Consider the following 6000-nt stretch of genomic DNA (forward strand, 5'->3'; position numbering starts at 1 on the left):
GCTTGCAAGCAAAACGAGATCCTTGTTTTCAGGTCAACCAGAGTTCACTTGTTTGGTCCGCTCACCTTCACAGCAGACAGAAAGACTGAGAGCTTTGGAGGAAATGCTGGTTTGAACCAAACATTTCAGTGTGAAAGTGACCTCGGGCTTGGCCTGCATGACTCAAATAAAAAAAAAAAGCTATCAAACTTTTACATTTTTAAATCAAACTGGTGGAAAATTTGCACTGTTCAATACTTTCCAATATGGAGTGTACTTTTTTCCCTTTTGAGTAAAAAAAACCTTGAGATTTGTTTTCGTCCAGTCTTCTTTTTGGTCCAATATAGTGAGCAATGTTAAAAAAGTCTTTTTTTCTTGTCTATTTGTTACATTTATGTAATTTTCATTCTAATACATCCTAAGCTTACTCAAAGACAACACAAAAGTGTTTAAAAAGTTAGTTGTGATTATTTACCTTTTTTGTGCTGAACCTAACTGGTTTGAATTTTGGTCAATGTTGTTCCACACTACAAAAGACGTGAGAATGAAGACTTCTGAAGAAGATTCATAAGCGTGACAAATCTGTGAGGTGAACAAGATGGCTGCCGTGGCTTCTGTCTGAATCCTTGGCCTCTCAGAATCTACTCAAAATCAACGTAATCCTTTTGAGATTATTACATAAAGCTGATACTCGGTTGACATCAGTGGTGGGACTGAGTATTGGAGATTCTAACAACATTGAGGTTGTATGGAACTTTAACATTTGCAATTGATCACGTTGGGGCTGCAGGCTTCTAGGCCTCGAGGCCTAAAAAACCTCCTCACTTTAATATTTCCTTGGTACATCTTGGTAAGAGTGAGTGAGAAATAATGCCTCCCAAACCAAGTAAAACATTGCTTGATGAGGATGCTATTGTGACCATGAGTACACTGAGCCATTTAATGGATCAGCAAAAGGAATTCTACAAAGAAATGCTACAACAGCAACAAGAGAACTTCAAGAGTTTTATTCAGATCATCATGGATGGAAATACAAAAAGGTTGGATGGTGTTATCAAAGAAGTCCATGAACTGAAAACAAGCCTACAATTCACCCAGGGCATTGTGGAAGAGGTGACATCTACATATAAAGGTACTGATGTAAAAATCAAAGCAATTGAAAATGACATTGCAAAGCTCAAGAAGGAAATGGAGGACTTGTTTCATAAGTTGGACTATCTTGAAAACCAGTCAAGGAGATCTAATCTTCTAATTGATGGGATCGCAGAAGAAAAAGGAGAAACCACTGGTGGATTAGAAATCAAGATCCAACAAATGCTGTCTGAGAAATTGGGTCTAGATGGCTCAAACATTGAAATTGAGAAAGTACATCGACTGGGAAAGTTTCAAGACGGACGAAGGCCTAGAAAGATTTTTGTCAAGCTTCTCAGGTTCAAGGACCGCCAGCGTATACTTTCCTCAACCAAAAAGTTAAAGGGAACAAGTATATATGTCAATGAAGACTTTTCAGATGTGGTGCAGCAGAGGAGAAGGGAATTGCTGCCCCAGCTGAAAGCAGCCAGAGAAAAAGGGGAAAGAGCTGAGTTAAGGTATGACAAACTTGTTATCTGGCCTGTAAATGAACAGAGGCAATAATCGGATTAAATGACCAAGAGAACTGTCTATTGTCATGTATGTTCAAAGTTTTGTATTAATGCAAATATGTTGTGTTTAGTTGCAAATGGGCCACAAAACAGGTATAGTTTTAGCACACTTAAATATATGTAGCTTGAGAAACAAGATTAATGAAATCACACAAATATGTTTGACTGAAAATATTCATGTCTTAGCCTTATCTGAAACACACCTAGATAGTACTTTTGAAAACTCAATGCTAAATGTTGATGGGTACAGATTATACAGAAGAGATAGGAATCAAAATGGTGGAGGAGTAGCATTTTATGTCAAGGAGAATATTGTTGCTACCCTAAAATCAGAGTTAATGAGCAGAGACATCGAAGTAATATGGTTGCAAATTAATCTTCCATTTAGTAAACCAACACTGGTCGGTTGTTGTTACAGACCACCTAGCTCCAATGCAGAATACTTACAAAAAATATGTGAAAATATGGAAATGGTCTCAAATAAATGTGGGGAAATGTTTCTTCTTGGGGACTTTAATATAGACTGGTTTTCAAAGAAAAGTTTTTTGTTTGAAAAGATCATTACAATGGCTAATACATGTAATCTTAAACAGGTCATGACACAACCAACTAGAATTGCTATGGATAATTCATCTAAATCAACCTGCATAGATCACATTTACACTAACGTTCCTGATTTATGCTCCCAGGCAGTTTCTATTGGAGTAGGGTGTTCTGATCATAATTTGATAGCCATTACAAAGCAAACAAAAATGCCTAAATCCGGTGGAAGAATCATGTATCGCAGATCCTATAAACATTTTAATCCCAATCTATTTATTGATGATATCAAAAGTTCGAATTGGTCTACAGTTGTGCAGGAAATTGATGTAAATGCTTCTTTGAACATTTTTATGGCAACGTTTGGAAAGATTGTTGAGAAACATGCTCCACTTCGTAAAAGAACGGTAAAAAGTAATAGTGCTCCATGGTTAGATGAGGAATTATTATCACTCATGAAGCGGAGAGACTGTCATGATTCGAACGAGAGTTCAGGAATGACCCAGATGCTGGAACCCGGAATGAGACTTGACACAACGGTAAGTATTAAGTGGTTTAATTTGAACGTGAGATTGACAGGGCTTCCTTCCTCAGGCAGAGAGGGCGTGAGCAGGCTGGTGGAAATCTTGAGCGGGAATCTCCTCGAGGGTGAACTGCGGCGAGAGCGAGGCTTGAATCCAGACGAGACGAGACGCAGGCTGGAGGTTACTTGAGATGGCGTGGGCGAAGCTTGAAGCAAGGCGAGGCGAGGCGGCTGGCTGGAGGTTTCAGGGTTGGCGTGACTGCAACGTGGAAGGACTGCGACCAGGTGAGGATCCGGAAGGTTAAAGTCCTGAAGCAGAGCGAAGACAAAAACATGAGCTTGGTTCTTAGAAACTGAGACAACAAACATGAGCTGACCAGACTATGCACCATAGGAGGAACAACGAACTGGCACCGGCTGATGATCCAGGAGGAGCTTATGAAGGAAGGTGTAGATGAGGTGAGTGGATCCAGCTGGTCGCGTCCAACAGAGAAAGGAGGGGGGAGGAGGGAGTAGCTGCCAGGCCATGACAGTACCCCCCCCTCAACGACCGCCACCAGGCGGTCCAGGGCGACGATCAGGATGGGCAGCGTAGAAGTCGTCGATGAGGGTATGGTCCAGGATGAGCGAACGCGAGATCCACGAACGTTCCTCCGGACCATACCCCTCCCAGTCCACCAAAAATTGGACTCCACGACCACGACGCCGGACGTCCAAGACAGCAGAGACCGTGAAGGCGGGAGCCCCATCGATGGTACGGGCGGGTGGCGGGGAAGTGGACGGCGGGCACAACGGGCTCTCAGAGACTGGTTTGATCTGTGACACGTGAAATGTTGGGTGGATCTGTAGGGCAGCCGGGAGACGAAGTCGAACACATGAGGGGTTGATGACCCGCTCAATGGTGTAGGGACCAATAAACCTGGGGGATAATTTACGGGACGAAGCCTGGAGGGGAATGTTGCGGGAGGACAACCACACCTTCTGACCAGGTTGGTAATCTGGACTCACCCCCCTGTGGCGGTTGGCTATCTGGCGGTTACCCTCGGCGGTACGGAGAAGGGCGGCCCTGGTCTGAAGCCAGATGTCCCGACAACGTTGAAGATGGAGCTGGACCGAGGGCACCGCCAGATCCAATTCCTGGGAAGGAAACAGTGGGGGTGAGTAACCCAGAGAGGCCTCAAAAGGGGACAAGCCCGTGGCGGTGGAGGAATGATTGTTGTGGGCATATTCTGCCCAAACCAGATACTTTGACCAGTCAGATTGATTTTGGGACGCCAGGCACCTGAGAGCGGCCTCCAGCTCTTGATTGGCCCGCTCCGCTTGGCCGTTAGCCTGAGGGTGGTAACCGGAGGTCAAACTGACCGTGGCCCCCAGGGCAGAGCAGAAAGCCTTCCAGACCTGGGACGTGAACTGGGGACCACGATCAGAGACAATGTCACAAGGTATACCGTGATGCCTGAAGACGTTATCGACGAGGGCGTCGGCGGTCTCGGAAACGGTGGGCAACTGAGGGAGAGGGATAAACTGGGCGGCCTTGGAGAAGCGATCAATGACGGTGAGTATAACTGTGTGGCCGTGAGAAGGTGGTAGCCCTGTAACAAAGTCCACCGCTATGTGGGACCAGGGGCGGCTCGGGACAGGCAGGGGTTGCAGAAGACCAGAGGGAGGTCTGTTGGAGGTCTTTGAGCGGGCACACGTGGTGCAGGCAGCAATGTACTCCTTCACATCGCGTTCTAAGGTGGGCCAGAAGAAGCGACGCCTCAGGAGACGAATGGTGCGATAAACCCCACCGTGGCAGGCAATACGGGAGGTATGACCCCAGGCGAGGACGTCGGACCTGAGGGAGTCAGGAACGTAGAGAGTGCCCGAAGGACTGACGACCCCGGCGGGGATCTCATTCTGGGCCTGCTGCACCTTGGATTCGATTTCCCAAGTGAGGTTCCCTACAAAACATGACGTAGGCAGTATGGTAGAGTCCGTGCGGTTTTCAGTGATGGAGTGAATCCGAGACAAGGCATCCGGCTTGACGTTACGACTGCCCGGTCGGTAGGAGATGATAAAGTTGAAACGATCGAAAAATAGACACCATCTGGCCTGGCGTGAGTTGAGCCGTCTAGCACTGCGCAGGTAAGCCAAGTTTTTGTGGTCGGTCCAGATGATGAATTGCTGTTCCGCCCCCTCCAGCCAGTGGCGCCATTCTTCCAACGCGAGCTTGATTGCCAACAATTCACGATTGCCCACATCGTAATTTTGTTCCGTTGGGCTTAACTTGCGCGAAAAGAAGGCGCATGGTTTGAGCTTCCCGGTACTGTCCTCGCGCTGGAATAACACAGCTCCCACTCCAGAGTCTGAGGCATCGACCTCCACAATAAATTGCTTGGACACATCGGGTTGAATGAGGATAGGAGCGGATACGAAAAGGGTTTTGAGCCGTTTGAAAGCGGCATCAGCGGCAGGGTCCCAGATGAAGGGGCGATTGGTGGAAGTAAGCCGTGTGAGGGGAGCAGCAATGGTACTATAATCCCGAATGAAACGACGGTAGAAATTAGAGAACCCAAGGAACTGTTGGAGTTTCTTGCGGGATTGGGGTGTCTCCCACTGAACGACGGCCTCGATCTTGGCAGGGTCGGGGCGGATATTACCCGCCTCAATGATATAACCCAAGAAGGGGACGGAGGAAACGTGGAAAGCACACTTCTCGGCCTTGACGAATAACTGATTGGCGAGAAGTCGTTCTAGGACGAGACGGACGTGATGTTCGTGTTGTGTCTCGTTGGCGGAAAAGACAAGAATATCGTCGAGATACACGAAGACAAACCGGTTCAGAAAATCCCTGAGAACGTCATTCACCAACCGCTGGAACACTGCAGGAGCGTTGGTGAGACCAAACGGCATCACTAGGTATTCAAAGTGGCCCAACGGAGTGTTGAACGCCGTTTTCCACTCATCACCTTCACGCATGCGTACAAGGTGATAAGCGTTCCTGAGATCCAGCTTCGTGAAAATCATAGCTTGCTGAACGGAGTTGAAAACAGACTCGAGTAACGGTAGGGAGTACTTATCTTTGACTGTGATCTGGTTTAATTCTCTAAAATCAATACACGGACGCAAGGTCTTATCCTTCTTCTCCACAAAAAAGAAACCAGCAGCGACTGGAGAACAAGAAGGACGTATGTGACCCAGGGATAGTGCCTCCTGAATATAAGCCTCCATGGAGCTCTTCTCCGGACCAGAAAGATTGTACAATTTGCTCTTAGGGAGAGGTGCTCCATTAAGCAACTCGATGGCGCAGTCGTACGGACGATGTGGAGGTAA

General features: G+C 46.9%; 1 long non-coding RNA gene across 1 annotated transcript; it reads right to left on the reverse strand.

Moving 5' to 3' along the window:
- Positions 1–2702: 2702 nt before the first annotated feature.
- LOC110015424 lies at positions 2703–3115 on the reverse strand. The gene is made up of 2 exons (XR_002290616.1): positions 3075–3115; positions 2703–2994 (listed from the first exon to the last, which is right to left on the reverse strand). It is a non-coding gene; the product is annotated as an uncharacterized LOC110015424 (long non-coding RNA).
- Positions 3116–6000: the final 2885 nt, after the last annotated feature.

This window comes from Oryzias latipes, chromosome 8 (assembly GCF_002234675.1).
Source record: "Oryzias latipes chromosome 8, ASM223467v1".
Lineage (NCBI taxonomy): Eukaryota > Metazoa > Chordata > Actinopteri > Beloniformes > Adrianichthyidae > Oryzias > Oryzias latipes.